The sequence below is a fragment of the Panthera pardus genome, unplaced genomic scaffold (genome assembly GCF_024362965.1).
Source record: "Panthera pardus isolate Hobbes unplaced genomic scaffold, ASM2436296v1 HiC_scaffold_299, whole genome shotgun sequence".
Lineage (NCBI taxonomy): Eukaryota > Metazoa > Chordata > Mammalia > Carnivora > Felidae > Panthera > Panthera pardus.
Window position 1 is genome coordinate 107,201 of NW_026526875.1, and position 20,871 is coordinate 128,071.

The 20,871-nt window shown below is 37.8% G+C and overlaps 1 pseudogene; it reads left to right on the top strand.

Moving 5' to 3' along the window:
* LOC128774142 (ankyrin repeat domain-containing protein 26-like) overlaps positions 1–20,871 on the top strand; it is a 50,216-nt pseudogene that overhangs the window by 6,103 nt on the left and 23,242 nt on the right.

The following is a 20,871-nucleotide window of genomic DNA, read 5'->3' on the forward strand; positions in this document are numbered from 1 at the left end:
GAGATTTTATATCAGAAGCAATAGGTTTAGATAGGCTTTGTATTTTAAGTATTTAATATTTGCCTGAAAAGAATTGTTGGGTTTTTTCAGACCTGCAAAGAAAATTTCTAAGAAAAAGAACAAGGTAAGCAAAAGAGACAATGTAATTTTATTTTATTTATTATTTATTTTATTTTTATTTTATTATATCATTTTGATACATATTTGTTAGGAATATTGTTCAGTGGCAAAAAATTATGAAAGATGTAGTGAAAAAATAGAAAATCTTCCTTTGTTGTAGAGACATTTGCTGTGAAAAAGTTACTTAGAAATACTAGCTATGGATAACAGTGTCTTTTTGATAAAAATCCGTTCTTTTAAAAAGTCTCTGTGGTTTCGCTTTTAAATGTTCATTCACTTATTTTTAAAATGTATTTTGAGAGAGAGCACGCACAAGTGGGGGAGGGGCCGAGGGAGAGGGGGAGAGAGAATCCCCAGCAGGCTCCATGCTGTCCTTGTGGAGGTCAACGTGGGACTCAAACTCAGGAACTCTGAGGTCATAACCTGAGCCAAAATGGAGTCGGATGCTCAACGGACTGAGCCACTCAGATGCCCCTGTTTTTGCTTTTATAAAAAGATGGCTATTTATCACTTCTCTACACCTAGTATATTTTATAAATATTTGGGGGACATTTTGAAATGGTATTATTCATTGGTAGGTCAAAAAGCAAATTACTTCTATGGATGACCTTGTCGGCTTCATTCAGTCATCTGAAACAGCTTCAGAGCATTGTGAGTTGTCTTACTCTAAGAATTTCATGTTGCTGATTGAACAACTTGGCATGGATTGTAAAGGTAGGAAGCCTTTTTACGTACATTGCTGTAGTAATATGTGCACACCTTGCCTACTACTGCACCATAGAGCACTGCTGTATTATAGAGCTGCTCATCTCAGAAATATGTTTTATATTAAAATAAAAGGAGAAGTATTGTATCCTCTCAGCCAGAGAGTCGTCATTTCTACTGTACCTTTCTTAGTGGGAATGGCACATCTAATGTGTTTAACTCTGCTTCTCTTCTGTGCCTTCACCCAGGTCAGGTCATTATTTTTCTCCTAGATGACTGAAATAACCTCAGGAATGTTTTCCCTGCCATTCTACCTCCCAGGACCTTGGTCTACACTGCAACCATAATTAGTATATGTTTTAAAAAATGTGTCTTTCATCATGGTACCCCCTTGCTTAAAGCATAGCTATTACTTCTCATTGCTATTAGGTTAAAGGCCACAGTCCTCTGGCTTCATCTTGTATGGTTTTACATCCTTCTTTCCGTCTGTGTCTTATCCAATGTTTTAGACGTTCTTCCTGTGAAAGAGCTTTTTGTTTCCAACAGCTTTAGTTAGGTAAACTGCACATATATGAAGTGTGTCATTTGATAGTTTTGACATATGTTTACACGTATGAAACGATAACCATAATCCAGACAGTTAACGTATTCATCACCCTTAAAAATCTCATGTCCCTTTAGAGTCCCTTACTATGAAGCTGCCAAATTGTTTTCTAAAGGAGTAGTATGGTTTTCCATTCCCACCAGCAGTCTGTGTCAGCACCAATTCCTACATACATATTCATGAACACTTAGTATTGTCAGCTTTTTAAATCCTAGCCATTCGGATGGATATTTAGTATATATCTCATTATGGTTTCAATATACATTTCCCTAATAACGGATGATGGTGAGCATATTTTCCTGTGCTTGTTTGCCATCTGTGTATCTTCTTTGAATTGTCCAAATCTTTGGTTTTTTAAAAAATTTGTTTGTTTGTGTTCTTAATTGTTGAGTTTTCAGAATTCTTTGTATAATCTAGACACAGTTCCTTCTTATTTTGTTTTCTTTTTTTTTTTGTGGTTGTTGTTGTTGTTTCCACTGAGGCATTTTATTTGCACATATATATTACATCCCTAGAAAAAGAATCCCAGGATTTCCCCTTCTGTGTGTTTTCATCTTGCTTCTTCATTGTCCATGACTGTAGCTGAGGTGGTCAGTATAATGAAACCAAACTGAGCAGATTATTCTGCCATTTTTCTAGATCTTTGCATTGTCCATCAATTCTGGGGCCAGTCACTCCATGCTTGCTTAACCTGCCTGTGATTTCACAACAATTTTCCCAACTCTGTGATCATCAATGATTTTAAATTCACCAGTGTAACCAGTGTAACCATCATCACAGTTAGAAAAAGGACAATGTCTTTGGAGCATGGCCTAGTAAGAACCTGGAGTTTGCTTCACTTTTCAGTATTATGCTTTGGGGAGCATCTGCCATGACATTCACATGCATCATGATGGTGGCACAGAAAGATGGTGGAAAGAGCTAGATACAGTTCCTTTCTCACCTCCCTTTTTTTTGCAAGGTTTTTCTTCTCCCACTCTGTGACTTTTCCTTGTCTCAACAGTGTTTTTGAAGAGCAGTTTTTCTTTTTGGTGAAGTCCAGTTTACATATGCATTTGTTCTTGTATGATTGTTGCTTTTGGTTTTCGTATCTAAGAAATATTTGCATAGCACAAGGTCACAAAGCTTTTATCTCATGCTTTCTTTTAGAAGTTTTATAGTTTTAGGTCTTACATTTAGATCTATGACCCATTTTATATTCTTTTTTATTTGTGATACAGAGTATGGACACAAGTTCATTCTTTTGCATATGGATATCTAGTTGTTCAAGCACCATTTATTGAAAAGGCTGTGTTTTCTCCACTTTATGCCATTGTTCCTTTGTCATAATCAGTTGGCCACATGTGTGAGGGTTTAAGTATTGGTTCTATTCTGTCTCATTGATCTCTTTGTCCATCTTTGTCCAAATATTATGCTGTTTTAATCACTGCCAGTTTATAAGGATTTTTGAAATCAGGTAGTGTTTGTCGTCTTGCTCTGTTCTTTTCAGTGTTCTTCCGCTACTCTGGATCCTTTGCATTTCCACGTGAATTTTAGATTCAGTTTGTCTGTTTCTTCAAACAAACAAACAAACAAAAACCAACTCTGGTGGTCTTCTGGAATTTAAGTTTAGATTATGTTGAATCTACACATTTATTTGGGGATAATTGACTTCTTGACAATATTGAATCTTTTAACCCCTGAACAGAGTATATATCTCTCCCTTGATATAGGCCTTTTAAAATTTTCTCAGTAATATTTTGTAGTGTTTAATATATAGGTCTTTCTGTCTTTTATGATATTAACTGTGATTGTTTTTTTTATTTTCAGTGCAGTTGTAAATAATATATCTTAAATTTAATTTTTTTTAATGTTTACTCTTGAGAGAGAGACAGAGCATGACTTGGGGAGGGGCGGAGAGAGAGGTAGACAGAATCTGAAGCAGGCTCCAGGCTCCAAGCTGTCAGTACAGAGCCCAACGTGGGGCTTGAACTCACCAACGGTGAGATCATGACCTGAGCCCAACTGAGCCACCCAGATGCCCCGAAATTTTAATTATTGATTCTTTATAGCTAATATATAGAAATACAGTTGATTTTTGTGTAAAGATTCTGTATCCTCCAACCTTGATAAATTTATATGTATAGATATATTTAATATTAGAGAGAGTACATGAGCAGGGGAGAGGGGCAGAGAGAGAGAGAAAGAGAGAGAGAGAGAGAGAGAGAGAGAGAATCTTAAGAACTCTCCATGCTCAGTGCGAGCCTGACATGGGGCTCCATCCCATGAGGCTGGGATCATAGCCTGAGCTGAAACCAAGAGACAGACATTCAACCGACTGAGAGATCCATGTGCCATGGTAAATTCTTGTATTAATTCTAGTAGCATTTTTCTTAATTCTGTCAAATTTTCTATATAAGCAAAGGTCATAAAAATTCATTTTTAACTACTATTTTACTAACAATGGTAAATACTGTAGACTTGTAGCCAATACATTCTCTGTCACAACTAATCAGCTTTGCCATTGTACTATAAGAGCAGCCAATAGATACTGCATAAATTAATGGACATGGCTGTATTTTGATAAAATTTAATTTACCAAAACAAGTAACGTGGCCCACAGGTTGGAGTTTGCCAACTTCTATTTTTTGACCATGTCGTTGCTAATAGAGACAGTTTCACTTCATTTTCTATCTGGATGTCCTTTGTTGCTTTATCTTGTTTGCCCTGATTAGAACTGCTAGTATAGTGCTGAACAAAAGAAGTCATTCAGTGAATGTCATTCCTGTCTTCTTCCTGATCTTATAGGAAATGCATTCAGTTTTTCACCATTATATACAACGTTAGCTGTAGAGTTATCATGACTTGTTTCGTTTTGTTTTGTTTTAAATCATTTTGAAGTTCCCTTGTATTCCACGATTGCCAAAAGTTTTTATCTGGAATGGATGTTGAATTTTGACAAGGAACTTATCTACGGAGATGATCATATAATTTTCTTTTTTAAAATTTGTTATTATGGTGAATAACACTAATTCGTTTTTGAAACTTAAACCAACTCTGCATTTCTGGGATAAACCCCATTTGTTAACAACAAATTATCTCTTAGTGTATTGTTAGATTCCCCTCCCCACATACACACATGGCTGTAGTTTAATTAATTAATTAATTAATTAAATACAATTTATTATCAAGTTAGCTAACATACAGTGTATTCATTGTGCTCTTGGCTTTGGGAATATATTCCCACGATTCATTACTTACATACCACACCCAGTGCTCATCCCAACAAGTGCCCTCCTCAATGCCCATCACCTATTCTCCCCTTTCCTCCACCCCTCCATGAACCTTCAGTTTGTTCCCTGTATTTAAGAGTTTCTTATTATTTAACTCCCTATCTGTTTGAAACTATTTCCCCCTTCTATTCCTCCATGTTCTTCTGTTATGTTTCTCAAAATCCACATTTGAGTGAAAATATATATGTTTTTCTCTGACTGATTTCACCTCACATACTACCCTCCAGTTCCATCCATGTCGTTGCAAATGGCACGATTTCATTCTGTCTCATTGCCAAGTAATATCTATTGTATATATAAACCACATCTTTACCCATTCATCAGTTGATGGACATTTGGGTTCTTTCCATAATTTGGTGATTCTTGATAGTATAAACGTTGGGGCACATGTGCCCCTATGAATCAGCACTCCTGTATCCCTTGGATATACGCCTAGTAGTGCAATTGCTGGGTTGTAGGGTAATTCTATTTTTAATTTTTTGAGGAACCTCCGCACTGTTTTCTGGAGCAGCGGCACCAACCATGCATTCCCACTGACAGTGCAAGAGAGTTCGCATTTCTGCACATCCTGACCAATGTCTGTTCCCTGAATTGTTAATTTTATCTACTCTGACCGGTGGGAGGTGGTATCCCAATGTGGTTTTGATTTGTATTTCCCTGATGATGAGCGACGTTGAACATCCTTTCATGTGCCTGTTGGCCATCTGGATGTCTTCTTTGGAAAAGTGTCTATTCATGTCTTCTGCCCATTTCTTCCCTGGATTATTTGTTTTTAGGGTGTTGAGTTTGGCCAATTCTTTCTAGAGTACGGGTACTAATCCTTTATCTAATATGTCATGTGCAGATATCTTCTCCCATTCCGTTGGTGCCTTTTAATTTTGTGGATTGTTTCCTTTGAAGTGCAGAAGCTTTCTACCTTGATGAGGTCCCAAGAGTCCAGTTTTGCTTTTATGTCCTTTGCCTTCGGAGGTGTGTTGAGTAGAAGTTGCTGTAGCCAAGGCCAAAGAGGTTGTGGCCTGTGTTCTCCTCCAGGGTTTTGATGGTTTCCTCTCTCACATTGAGACCTTTCATCCATTTTGAGTTTCTGCACGGTGTAAGAAACGTCCTGTTTCATTCTTCCGCATGTTGCTGTCCAGCCCTCCCAGCACCATTTGCTAAAGAGCCTTTTTCCCATTGGATACTCTTACCTGCTTTGCCAAGGTTTAGTTGGCCATACATTTGTGGGTCCATTTCTGGATTCTCTATTCCATTCGCCTTTGCGTCTCTTTTTGTGCCGACAGTATACTGCCTTGATGATTGCAGCTTTGTAGTAGAGGCTAACGTCTGGGATTGTGATGCCTCCAGCTTTGGTTTTCTTTTTCAACATTACTTTGGCTATCTGGGATTTTTGTGGTTCCATACAAATTGTAGGATTGTTTGTTCTAGCTCTGAGAATACTGGTGCAACCTTGATTGGGATTGCACTGAATGTGTAGATTGCTTTGGGTCGTTATCGACATTTTCACAATATTTCTTCTTCCAGTCCATGAGCATGGAATATTTTTCCATTTCTTTGTGTCTTCTTTAATTTCTTTGATATGTTTTCTATAGTTTTCAAGATACAAATCTCTTATAGCTTTGGTCAGGTTGATTCCTAGGTATTTTATGGTTCTTGGTGTAATTGTAAATGAGCTCGGTTTCTTGATTTCTCTTTCTGTGGCTTCATTATTGGTATATAGAAGTGCAATCAATTTCTGTGTGTTGATTTTGTATCCTGTGACTTCGCTGAATTCATTTATCAGTTGGAGCAGCTTTTTGGTGGAGTCTTTCGGGTTTTCCATGTAGAGTATCATGCCATCTGCGAAAAGTGTAAGTTTAACTTCTTCTTTGCCAATTTGGATGTGTTTTATTTCATTTTGTTGTGTGATTGCTGAGGCTAGGCCTTCCAACACTATGTTCAATAACACTGGTGAGAATGGACGTCCCTTTCGTGTTCCTTATCTTCGGCGGGCAGGGTAGGGGGGAAGTTCTCTGTTTCTCCCCATTGAGGATATTCACAGCAGGCTCCTCATATATGGCTTTTATGATGTTAAGGTATGTTCCTTGTATCCCAACTTTCTTGAGGGTTTCTTATTAACAAAGGATGCTGTATTTTGTCAAATGTTTTTTTTCTGTAATTATTGACAGGATCATATGAGTGATCGTATCCTTTCTTCTATTAAGGTGATGTATCATTTTGATTGATTTGCGAATATTGAACCAGCCCTGTAGCCCAGGAATGAATCCCACTTGATCATGGTGAAGAATTCTTTCATATACTACCGAATTGGATTTGCTAGTATCTTGTTAAGAATTTTGGCATCCATGTTCATCAGGAATATTGGCCTGTGATTCTCCTTTTTAGTGGGGTCTCTGTGTTTGGAATCAAGGTAATGCTAGCTTCATAGAAAGAGTCCGGAAGCTTTTCTTCCATTTGTTCAACAGCTGGAAAAGAATCGGTATTAACTCTGCTTTAAATGTCTGGTAGAATTCCTGGGGGAAGACTTCTGGCCCAGGAATCATATTTCTTGGGAGATTTTTGATAACTGATTGAATTTCTTCTCTGGTTATGGGTATGTTCAAATTTTCTATTTCTTCACATTTGAGTTTGTGTACTGTGTAGTTGTCTAGGTATGTGTCCATTTCTTCCAGGTTGTCCAGTTTGTTGGCATATACATTTTCGTAGTATTCTCTAATAAATGTATTTCTGTGGTGTTGATTGTGACCTCTCCTTTTTCATTCATGATTTTATCTATTTGGATTCTCTTTTCTTTTTGAGAAAGCTGGCTAGGGGGTTATCAAGTTTATTTACTCTTTAAAAAAAACAACTCTTTCTTAGATTCATTGATTTGTTCTATTTTTTTGTTTGTTTTTTGGGGTTTTTCTTTTGGAATCTATAGTGTTTATTTCTGCTCTAATCTTTCTTATTTCTTCTAGTGGCTGTAGGGTTTCTTTGCTGTTCTTCTAGTTTCTTTAGGTGTGAGGTGCGATTTTGTATTTCAGATTGTTCTTATTTCTTGAGAAAGGCCTGGATGGCAATGTGTTTTCCTTTTAGGGCTGCCTTTGCTGCATCCCGAAGGGGTTGGACTGTCATGTTTTCATTTTCATTTGCCTGCATATATTTTTTCTCATTTTTCCTTTCATCATCTGGTTGGCCCATTCTTTCTCCAGTATGATGTTCTTTAACCTCCTTGCATTTAGAGGCTTCCCAAACTTTTTCTTTTGTTTGATTTCAATTTTCATAGTGTTGTGAATGAAAATACGCATGGTGTGATCTCCGTTCTTTTATATTTATGGAGGGCTGTTTTGTGACCCACTGTATGATCTGTTTTGGAGAATGTAGACTAGAGAAGAACGTAGACTAGAGAAGAATGTGTATTCTGCTGCTGCTGGATGAAATATCTGAATAGATCTGTCAAATCCATCTGGTCCAGCGATTCCTTCAGGGCCTTTGTTTCTTTACCGATTTTGTGCCTAGGTGATCTGTCCGTTGTTGTTAGGGAGTATTAAAGTCACCTGCAATTTCCATATGATTATAAATAAGATTGCTTATGTTTGTGATTAATCAAGGTATATATTTGGGGGCTCTCAAGTTGGGAGCACCAACATTTACAATTGTTAGCTCTTCTTGATGGATATATCCCTTAATTATGATATAATGCCCTTCGCCATTTCTTGTTAGAGACTTTATGTTAAAATCTCATTTGTCTGATCTAAGTATGGCTACCCCAGCTTTCTTTTGACTTCCAGTAGCATAATACATGCTACTATATCCCCTAACCTTCAATCTAATGGTGTCCTCATGTCTCAAATAAGTTTCTTGTAGACAGCATATAGATGGATTTTGTTTTTTAATCCATTCTGATACCCTATGTGTTTGATAAGGGCATTTAGTCCATTCACATTCAGAGTGATTATTTAAAGATATGGATTTCATGTCATTGTGTTGTCTGGAGCTTTCATGCTTGTGGTGATGTTTCTGGTCCTTTGTAGCCTTGACAACATTCCACTCACAGAGTCTCCTTAGGATCTCCTGCAGGGCTGGTTTAGGGGTCATGAGCTCTTGTAGTTTTTGTTTTTCTGGGAAAGCCTATCTCTCCCTCTATTCTGAATGACATCCTTGCTGGAGAAAGGATTCTTAGCTGCATATTTTCCTATTCATCACATGGCCTTTTTCCTACCATCACCTCCTGGCCTGCCAAGTTTCAGCTGGCTGGTCTGCTACTACCCATATGTGTCTACCTTTGTAGGTTAAGGCCCGTTTGTCCCTTGCTGCTTTCAGAATTCTCTTTTCTCTTTGTAACTTGCCAGCTTCACTATGATATGCTGTGGAGAAGACCTATTGTTGAATCTGAAGAGAGTTGTCTGTGCCTTTTGGATTTGGATGTCTGCTTCCTTCTCCAGATTAGGGAGGTTCTCACCTATAATTTGTTCAAGTAAACCTTCTGCCCTTTTTCTATCTCTCTCTTACGCTGGAAGTCTTATGATCCGGATATTATTACATTTCATCGAATCACTTAGTTTTCTAATACTCCCCTCATGGTCTAATATTTTCTTATCACCCTTTTTCTTGGCTTCGTCATGTTCCATAATTTCATCTTCTATGTCACTTATTCTCCCCTCTGTTTCCTCCATCTTTGCTGTTGCTGCATCTAGTTTATTTTGCATCTTATTTACAGTATTTCTTAATTGCTGTGACAATTTCTTAGTTCCTTGATCCCTGCAGCAAAAGATTCTCTGCTGTCTTCTATGCTTTTTTGTAAGCTCAGCTTTTAATCTTACAAAAATTATTCTAAATTCTTGAACCGATATTGTTTATATCGTTTTGAGCAATTCTCTAGCTCTCATTTCTTCCTGGAGTTTCTTTTGAGAATTCTTACATTTCATCAGTGTTCGGTACTTTATGTGTTTTCCTAGTTGTCATGTGTCCTGCACCTGTGAGCACTTTCCAGGGCCTGGCCCTTCAACAGGTATCTTTGGAGTGTGTTTCATGCTCTCTGTTGTGACTCTGGTTGCTTTATTTCCCTACTCATATTGGTGGGTTGGTCATTCCAGCAGGTGTGCTTAGATTTTAAACAGTTGGGGGGGTTGATGGAGTTTTATGAGTTTTTCTATCTTAGCTAATGTGAATAGATACTGTCCCTTGTGCTGTGGGAGCAGCAGGCAGTGTTTCCTCTACTCTTTTCAGATTTTTTTCCCTTGATGACTTCCTTCCATGTATGCACTGGTTGTTATTCTGCCGAATAGCCAAAGGGGACCCTGTGCAGATGCCCAGGGTTCTTTCTGTGTCCTGCTTTCTCGTCTCCTGGATGCTGACCTGTCGTCTCTATCTGCCTTGACTTCACCCGACTCTCAGTTTTGCTTCCTCGAATCAAGGAGTCTGATGAAATCTACTTAAATAATTTATGTCTCCTGTGTCGTAGCCTGAAATCTCTCTCAAGGCAGTGAGCTTGGGCATACATGTTAGGCAAACGTGTTTGGTTTTCAGGGATCATGTTCCTTCATTGAAGTTCTGCGTCTTGAAAATCATGTTAAAATTGTATTTTGTCTGTTTTGTTTTGGCTTGCTTCAGGTAGGAAGATCAATTAGTACGTGTTACACCATCTTGGCCAGGAGCAGATTACAGTGGAACTTCGGCACATGCTCTAGACTGTCGAGAGTGCTTGTCTTCCTCCTTTGCTTAATTGCCTCCTGCTCCTCCTTCATTCCTCAGTATAGTTATCTCTTCGTCAGGGACATCTATCTTCCTTGGGCCCAATCTAGATCAAGTTATGATCACAGAACTCTGTCTTCTAATAGGAACTATCTGAATTTAGAATTACCGTTTGAGTTGTCTTTCTCCTTCACTAGACTTTAAGCTAATCGAGAGCCAGGGGTCTTCTCTATTGTATCTGTAGAGCTGAGTGTAACATCTTCCATTGAAGTTATATATTTATTCAATGTGTGAATGAGTGAATTGAAGATGCACAGGCCTGTATATACAAAAAGTACTCATTTATTTTATTTCTGTTTCTTCTCTGATGCAGATTATGCTGGCTTCTTGAAAATCCAAGATATACGTGTTTCTTATTAGAAATTAAGGAAACTTAACAAAAAATCACTGTAAACTTCTTATGGGAAAAATGACAAAAAAGGAAAAAATGGTTAGTGCACTACAAAACGAGCTACGAGAAGCCAAAGACATGATATCACGGTTAGAGCATCAAAAAGTGGAATGGGAACGTGAATTCTGCTCTTGGCTTGAAGGAAATGTTTCAACTGTTTCCTTTTATACTACAGATGTGTAGGGAAAATTTTGTAATTGCTGACTTACCTTATGGGATTTTCCTGGAAAGAATACTTGTTTAGTGCTGTGAGGTGTGCGATTCTTGGAAATAACACAGCAAGTTCTTAATAGAATATACTTAAAATTTAATGTGTATTCCAAATCACAATTTTAACGGCCATATAAAAGTCCACCATAGTCCAAGAAACATCATTATTGAAGAGATTGAATTCTGCTTGTTTTTCATCTTTCATTATTTTAATTAATGCTGTCAGGAATGTCTTTTATATAAAACTGTTTCTACATGCCTGGTTACTTACTTGGAATCAATTCTTCAATATAATATAATCTGGTTAAAGTATAAAAATTTAAAAAAAAGACTTTGATCCATATTTTTTAAATTGTTCTCAGGAAAGTTTATATTACTTTGTGTATCTACCAACAGATTATAAAATGGTCAATTTTCTCAAGACAGTAAAATTCCCCTAAATCGATCCGTTTGCTTCTTAACATGCAGGGGTTAAAAGGTAAAGTGGGGGTGCCTGCGTGGCTCAGTTGGTTAAGCATCTGGCTTCGGCTCAGGTGATGATCTCGTGAGTTTGAGCCTTGCTTTGGGTGGGCTCGAGCCCGGCTTTAGGTGAGCACGAGCGCCACTTCGGGTGAGCTCCTCTTCTCTCACTGTCTCTCCCTCTCTGTCTGCCCTTCGTGGGATTCTGTCTCTCTTGCTCTCTCTCTGACGTCGCTCACTTGTGTCATCTCTCTCTCAACAAAAAATTTAAACAATGTAAACTGGGGGCGCCTGGGTGGCTCAGTCAAGCGTCCGACTTTGGTTCAGGTCATGATCTCAGGGTTCGTGAGTTTGAGCCCCACATCGAGCTGTGTGTTGTCAGTGCAGAGCCCACTTCGGATTTTCTGCCTCCCTCTCTCTCTCTCTCCCCCTTTGTTTGCATGGGCTCTCCCTTTCTCTCTCAAAAATGAATAAACATTAAAAAAAGTAATACGGAAAGTGATTACTGATAAGTTTTTTCAACATCTCTGTCATAACATTTAATTCAAGAGCGTATGCTGAAAGGTCATATTACTCTATTGTTTACTTAATCAATACGTATCCTGTGTTGTTCTAAAAGGGACGTTTAAGTGATTCGTAAAGTAGGTAATCACCCTCAACAAGGTAAGTTGCAAGTGTTGTGGAAGAAGAAACAAAAATTATAGGCAACAGATATTAGACTCGTCAGCATAGTCTTGGATGACAGTGCACGTGTATGTTGTGTAAACAACATCCACAAATGCTCTCTTACACTGCACATCATTTTTGGAGGTACCTGTAAGGTTTCGTCAAGTGGAAATTTTATTTCCAGGAAATTGATAAACTTGCTTATAAACAGCAACTTCTCCTTTTAATGAGAAACTGAATTATCTGTCCTATGGAGGAATAATTATACCTGTGGGAAAGGGGATAATTTTCAACTCTAACTTTCCTGAATAATTTCAAACTTCCTTTCCTACAACATCTACCAGGTTATTACTGACTAAAACTAACTAAATTGCATAATGCTTTCTCCTGGCTTTTTTCAACTGTATATATGGTTTGGAAGAGATTAAAATGACAAATTAAAAACATGAGCCTTACAAGGAAAACAATTGGAGAACATAGTAATTTTTCATTTGAATAATAAGCCAACATTTGTGGAACCAGATCATAAAATGAACTTTTTTTGAAATTTTAAAAGAAGCACATGTAGGGGTGCCTGGGTGGCTCAGTAGGTTGAGCATCCGACTTCAGCTCAGGTCACGATCTCGGGGTCCGTGAGTTCGAGCCCACCGTCGGGCTCTGGGCTGATGGCTCAGAGCCTGGAGCCTGCTTCCGATTCTGTGTCTCCCTCTCACTCTGTGCCTCCCCCGTTCATGCTTTCTCTCTATCTATGTCTTAAAAAGTAAATAAATGTTAAAAAAAAGGAATTAAAAAAAATAAAAGAAGCGCATGTAATTGCAGATAGACCTTAAAACAAGAAAAAGAAGAAGAAAGAAGAAATCCTGATATGTTATATGAAAATATTAGGGAAAAGTTAAGGAGCAACAAAGACTATTATAAGAAAGAAGTTGAAAGAAAACAAGTTCAACTCGCTCTTAGAACGCTAAACATGGAATTGAAGGCCACAAAAAATCACGTAAATAAGATTTTGATAAAAACTGTATTTCCATCAATATTACATAGTGCAATACATATATATTTTATAATATCCCTTTGACTCAATATATATTATTTAGGTTTAAAATAAATTTAAACATGGGATCATGTTCTTTTGAACATTTTTTTAAAGTTTTCCTCTTCAATTTTTGAACTTTTTTTTTAACGGTATGAGACCAGAATCATAATGAAATGTGTCTCCAGGTTGTAGAAGAGCGCAATGACACTCAGTGGCAACTTTCTCCAGATCAGAAGGCCAGAGTCTTACAAGATGGAAGTCTAAACAATCACCTTTACAAGCAAAAGGAGGTAGAAATGGCTCAGAAGAAAACTAATTCTAAGGTATCTTCTTTAGTTATTTGGAAGTACATGTGTGTATGTATTTGTATACATTCTATGTTTTAGTTATTACTTTTACTCCGTGTGTGTGTATAAATATATATATGTATATATGAAACTGAACTCTGTTCATGGAAACTATAGAGGATTTTAAAAGCACATATATTTTGCGGAGGGGCATGGGGACGGTGGCATTTTTGCTTCACTGGATAAAATAATATTCTTGATTAAATGCATTTGTCTGCAACAACTAGTGACATTCATAATGTCCTCATCCAAAGGAGAGGCTTTTATTACTTTCTGTAGGAATTGAGCTTTCCCTAATCACAAAACTATTTCTACTAGCAACATGTGTTTTGGTTTTGAACAGTTACTTCACTGCCTTGATATATTACTAGGTTAGTTGAACACTTCGCTAATGGACAGGAGGACGAGTGTAGCCAGTTCCCTGATCATATTTTCGGTATCAAGTCTCCTACTTTTGAGAAAAGTAACAGTTTTGCTTCAAGTAGCATCCTATTTCATTACAAGGAACTTTTGATAACAATGTTATGCTGTGGTATATACTTAATGATAATATATTGATAGGAATTTTATTCCTAATAAAATATTTGAGTGTATTTCCCTCTTTTCTATTTGTTACTGTTATCACATGAAGAGGAAATACAAGTTATTGCAGCAGTAAATAATCTCATGATTTTCTAAGAGATGTATAAATTTCACCTTATTTCCTATGAGTATTTTGAAATACAAGACTTCTTTCGCACTTGTGTATTTACACTAGAGAAGTGGCAGTGGTTGGTGCAAGAGCACTAGTTGTGGAGTGAGAAGACCTGGGCAGAGTCCTGCAGCTCACCATTTTAATCTCTCCATTCTAGAATTGTTATAACCAAATGAGTTCATTGATGTATGTTGAAGTGTTTCTATTATAGTACAGTGCCTAGATTTGTCAGTTATCAATAGATATAATTCTTATAACTGACTATGGAAATGGTAGCAAAGTAGATATCTATGAAATATTCTCAGGAAAGAAGAATTTTAGGATATTTAATCTGTCCGAGTATATGCAGAGCTAAGGATTTTACTGTGGGGTAGCTTGTTCGATATCTACTGTAAACTAAATTTTTAAGTGTAGTCAGATTTATTAATCTTTTATTTCAGGCCTTCGGGTTTGTTGTAAATCAGAGAAAGGCTTTTCCAATTCTGAGATTCGGAACACTTTTCTCACCAATTCTTTTTTACTTTCATGCCTTCATTATGTTAAGTTAAAGTTCTGAACTTTTGGGAACTTATGCTTGTATAAAATGTGAGATTTGGAGCCAACTGTATTTTTTTCCAGTTGGATATTCACTTACTGTAATCTTCCTTCCTTCCTTCCTTCCTTCCTTCCTTCCTTCTTTCCTTCCTTTCTTTTTATGTTTCTTTATTCATTAGAGAGAGAGAATACAAGCAGGGGAGGGGCAGGGAGAGGGAGAGCGAGAATTCTGAGCAGGCTCCTGACTGTCAGCACAGAGCCTGATGTGGGGCTTGAACACACAGAATGTCAGATCATTCCCTGAGCCAAAATCAAGAGTCAGACACTTAACCAATTGAACCACCCTGGCACCCCCTGCAACCTTTTCATTGTTGAAACATAGATGATACTTTCATTTCAAAGAAAATCATGATACTGCCATTTTATTGAGTGCTATCTGAAAATGTGCTTGGTTTTACTTAGCTTTCTGATAATCATGAGAAAACACAAGGTCTGTTGCATAAAAACCACATGTTGCAGGATGAAATTGTCATGTTAAGACTGGAAAGAGACACCATAAAAAATCAGAACTAGGCAGGGAGAAAACATCTTTTGTGTCTTTGAATTCAGTGAACAAAATTGTGTATGTGTTACAAAAAGACGGTGAATTGATGTATGTGTTGATATTTCTCAAAGTACGTATGTGAGAGTTGTCTATTAACATAATTTAATAATAAGATGGTTTAGAAAATCTGTAACAGAAATGTCTTATTAGGTAGTTGTGAGACAACTTCAACAAGAACTGGCTGATACTCTGAAGAAACAGTCTATGTCAGAGGCTTCCCCAGAAGTTACATCATAAATTCTTCTAGAAGATGAAACACGGGATCTCAAGAAGAAATTAGGTCAAATCAGAAGTCTGGTATGTAGTGAATGTAACCTGTCAACAGCTAACTTATAGCTCGTTAAATGATATAAAGTGTTTTAGGATACCAATTTCCATGGACCGCTTTCTTTGGTATTTTCATTATAATTAATTTATTATGATTTTAGTATCTTTACATTGCAATTATTTCGTAAACTTCTGCCTCTTCTTCTCCTATTGGTGTTATACATTGTTTTCTTATAATACTTACTCTTAGGAAAGTTGAGGCTTTTGTATCCTTCCTCACAGAAATTGAGAGACTTTTTTCGTTCTTTCTTTAAAATTTTTGTGACAGTTTATTTATTTTGAGAGAGAAAGAGTGAGGGAGAGTGTGTGCGTGCATGTTAACAGGGGAGGGGCAGAGAGAGGAGAGAGAGAGAATGCCAAGCAGGCTCCATGCTGTCAGTGTAGAGCCAATGTGAAGTTCAGTCTCATGAACAGTGAGATCATGACCTGAGCTGAAAGCAAGAATTGGACACTTAACTGAAGTAGCCACCCGGGTGCCCAAGGGACTTTTGCCCCTACTAAACAATCTTTTTAATGATATCTCTATTACCATGATGAGGCGAGCTGGATCAAATCAGAAGATAATGTTTAATGGAATGTTTCAGATAATTGTCTTAGTTCTCATCTTCCCTTTTGGGAAGAATGCGTATTGATTTCAGGATGACTTGTACAGAAATATCACTTAACAATCCACTTGAACTTCGGCATTTCCTTCATTTTCTTTGCCTTTAAGACATATTGTCAAAGCACGGAAATATTCAGATCATGTGTAGTATGGACGCCCAAAAGGCGAGAATTAAGAACAGTCTCTGTATCCTGCCATTGGGTTTTTTTTAAAGGTTTTTTGAGGTACAATACACATACCATGAAAGTCACCCATTCGCCATGCACAGTTCACTGTCTCTGTGTACACTCGTGCAACCATCACTGCCATCAAGTAGAATGTTTTCCTCACCCTGAAAGGAAACCCTTCCCCGTTGCCCCCCCGCCTCAGGCAACCACCAGTCTACTACTTAGTCTCTCAATGGCGTTGCCTCTTGTGAATATTTCATATAAATGGAGTCACACAATGTGTGGTCCCTTGGGACTAGCTAGCTTCACTTAATGTGTTCTGGGTTCTTCTGTGTTGGTTACAGCTTATATCAGTGCTTCATTTATTTTTATTGTCAAACAGTACTCCCTTGTGGGCTAAAGCCCTTGTTCATTCATCAGTTGATGGACATTTAGGTTGTGTCCACTTCTTTCCTATTAATACTGCTGCTTATGAACAATCACGTAGTCCTTGTGTGGACCTCCGTTTTTAATGTCTCTGCCATCAGATTTTATGCTCTGAGTTATTTGGGTTGATTTCACCATCTCTCAGCCATTCGTCATGCTGTCCTTACTGTCTTTTTAGTTTCTGTTCCTCTTGAGTAAACCTATGTTATTCAGACTTGGCTCACAGTCTCCTTTCCAGTGAACTTTCTCTGACGGTTCTAACTCCCATTAGCTTTAACTCTCTTGACACTTGTCATCTAGCCTGTGAAGAAAAATTCAGTCCTTTATTTGTCATTATTAATTTTTTTTCATGACAGGTAATTTCGTCTTCCTAAGTATAAATTTAAGGGATAGTAATAATTGATACGTGTGGTACTTATCCTTGTATAAATTGAAAATATTTTAACTTAACAGCTTTTCTGATAAAATTAAGTGCTTTATACCGTATCAATAAATTCTTCTTGGAAACATTGGTATAACAAAGCTTTCACTCTAAATATATGCTAAGAAATGAAATACTAAATTGAGGGTTACCTGGCTGGCTCCAGTCCTATCAGAGTCTGCCTTTGGCTCAGGTCATGATCTCCATGTTCTTGAGATGGAGCCCTGCATCGGGCTTTCTGCTGTCAACAGAGCCTGCTTTGGATCTGTTGTGTTCCTCACGTTCTGCGCCACTCAGACTCGTGCTCTGTATCAAAAATTAAACGTTAAAAAAATGTGTGTATATCTCTATACACACACACTTATATAAGTAAAACAATTAATGAAAGCACTTAATCAAATAGAGGAGAAATGTTCAAGTGTTTAGTTCTTGTTTCCCTCTCACTATGAAAAAGCACGCTAAATTTGTCTTCTTTACACAGCCAGAACTGGGATTTAAAAAAAGAAATTTTTTTAACGTTTATTTACTTTAGAGACAGAGAGAGACAGAGCATGAACAGGGGAGGGTCAGAGAGAGGGAGACACACAATCTGAAACAGGCTCCAGGCTCTGAGCTGTCAGTACAGAGGCCCGACGCAGGGCTCAAACTCACGGACCGCGAGATCATGACCTGAGCCGAAGTTGGCCGCTTTTAACCGAGTCACCCAGGCGCCCCCAAACTGGGATTTACAGATTTATAGCACTTTACCAACTGCAAATATCTGGGGACAGCTTTTCTGATATGCTTTTACCACAAAGCCTTAATCTCTTCATCAGAGTACATGCTAAAGCAGCCTAACGTAAACAGTATGGACATGAAACGATTGAGGAACTTTAGTTTCACAAGACTCGATTATTTCCATGTCAGTGGCTTTCCCTTGCCTCTGATGGTCATGTAAAGGATCTACTACTCAGTAAAGGAGGTGCTATTTGTACCGTAGTCTGTGAACATTGTCCACTGCGTGGTGAAGAGAGGAAGTATGTTAAAATGATTATAAGTGGGAAAAAGTACTGTTGGCTAGCGGCATTGGCAAAGTTTTTGAAGTACTGAGGAGATTCTGGGCCTCATGCTCCCCATTTGCTACCACTTGCGGTGGAATGAAGAATAACTTCAGTATAATTTGTATAGGGGAAAACTTGTATTGACAGGCCACCTGCCTAAACTATCACATTGTACTGGAATGCTAACTATAGCAACAGTAACCATGCTACATGCAGACACTTAGAGCTGACTATGTTCCACATACCCTTCTAACTTTTTGATTCCTTATTTCCTAATTTAATCTTCCCAACCTCCCAGTGGGGTAGATACTATTATTTATTTAGAGATCACTTTTTTAAGGTCCTTTGTTTTGAGAAAGAGAGAGAGAGAGACAGAGAGATTGTGGGGAAGGGCATGTAGGGAGAGAGAGAAAAAGGGGGAGAGAGAGAGAGAGAGGGAGAGAGACGGAGAGAGAGAGAGCGAATCCCAAGCAGGCTCCTCGCTGTCCATGCAGAGCTCGATGTGGGGCTCAGTCACATGACCCTGAGATCATGTCCTGAGCCGAAATCAAGAGCCAGACGCTGACCCGACTGAGCCACTCAGGTACCCCAGTAGGTGCTGTTATTACCTTCATTTTACAGATGCAGAGACTGAGACACGGAAGTTTTAGGTAGTGTGCTCAAGGTCTTACAGCTCATAACCAGCAGAACTGGGAATTCAGACCAGGCATTCTGGCCCCTACTAGGATATTGCTTCTAAAAATTTCATCATTTTGTTGTCACTGAAAACAGCTTGTTCAGTTTTGTAATCATGAGAATAGCAACGGCATTCACCTATGTGAATATGTAAAATCATAGTTGATGTGGTGCTTGGAATATGAAACTAGAAATGTTTACCATAAGGTAAATTCCTATATTTCCCCATTTGACCAATAGATACATTTGAAGGTTTATCTGATCATATATAATTTAAAAACATTAACAATTTTATGTTTTTGTAGGAGAGTAAGGCTGGTAAACTATCCTGTAAGAGTGTTGAAACATTTCGTCTTTGTAGGCCATAGTCTCTGTTGCAGAAGCTGAACTCTTGTTATGGCCTCAAAGTAGCCGTCAGTCAGCATGTAGAGGAGAGAGAGGCTGGCTCCAAAAAGATTTTACTTACATCGGCGCTTGGGCGGTATAGTTGCTTGAGGTCCTGACTCTTAATTTCCACTCAGGTCATGATCCCAAATCCCACATCATGAGACCGGTCATGAGGCCGAGGCCCACATCAGGCTTTGCCCTGAGCTTGCAGCCTGCTTACCATTTTCTCTGTCTCTCCCTCTGTCTCTCTTCCCCACTTCTGCATATTCTCTCACTGTCTGTCTCTCTCTCAGGTCAAAAAAAATTAACAGGCGATGGTGTTTTACTATATTTTCAGTGGTTAAAATGATTTTTTTCTTTATTTTAGTTGCAGGAAGAACAGGAACGACATGCAGAGGCCGTAAGATATACTGAGGAGATGAAAGATCATGTGCAAAAGTATAATTTAAGCCTCACAGAAAATGACTTTTTTATTTATAAAGAAGATAAACAGTGTAGTATGGGAAATGTATTATTTATGCCAGTATATCATTGTTAAGCTGGATACAAAGTCCAGCTTTGGGCTATTTTGAAATGCAAAATTGTGGCATATTATGTCTCACTTTTGCACCTTATCCACAAAAAAAATGAAAGGGAACATTCCCAAATCTTCCTCTTAATAAAATTTAAAGAATTTCTGTAAGACCTTCATTTGTTCAGAAACTATATGATGTTGTTTTAAATTTATGTGCGAGAATAATTATCTTAAGATCTGCCTTTTAGGCTACAGGTTAAAAATGCCACGGAAGAAGCAACCAGCAAACATCAAGCGGCCCAAATTCAAGATCTTGAGAGCAACGTGATAAAGACAAGTTTAGTAAGTCGGGTTCTTAATGTCTGTCCTACTGAAAAGGAATCCTTATTTCACTAGTAGTAGTACATAAGTATGTTTTGGATCCTATGGAAAATCTCACTGCTCCAAAGGTTTGGTTGATATTATTCCTACTTGCTACAATGTTGTAATTCTTCAATATAGATGAAGTTGATTGAACTCATAAAGTAATGGTGTTTATAGTGAGATTTTCATAAAAACATTGTGAGAGTCTAAAAAAAGCAACATTTTATCTATATCCCAGTGAACGTTTTGTTTTGTCCACGTTTTGGCTACTGTTAATAATGCTGCTGTGAACGTTGGCATACAGATGTGTGAGTCCCTGCTAATATTTTTCAACGTGTTTCAAACTTCCGCATACTTTGAGTGACCATGTCATCTTGAATTCTGTCTTTCTCTTGTAGTCTCAACCCTTCAGTGAGAGTTTGAGAACGGGTTATTTTCATGATGAATTGTAATTTGTAATTACAAGTTTGCAATATACTGTCTTCGTCAAGAATGACTAGCAGGTCTTTATGCAAACGTCCTTCTCAAAGGAATGGACTTTTCTCTTTGTTGGATTTTGTAAATGACAAGAAATGCCA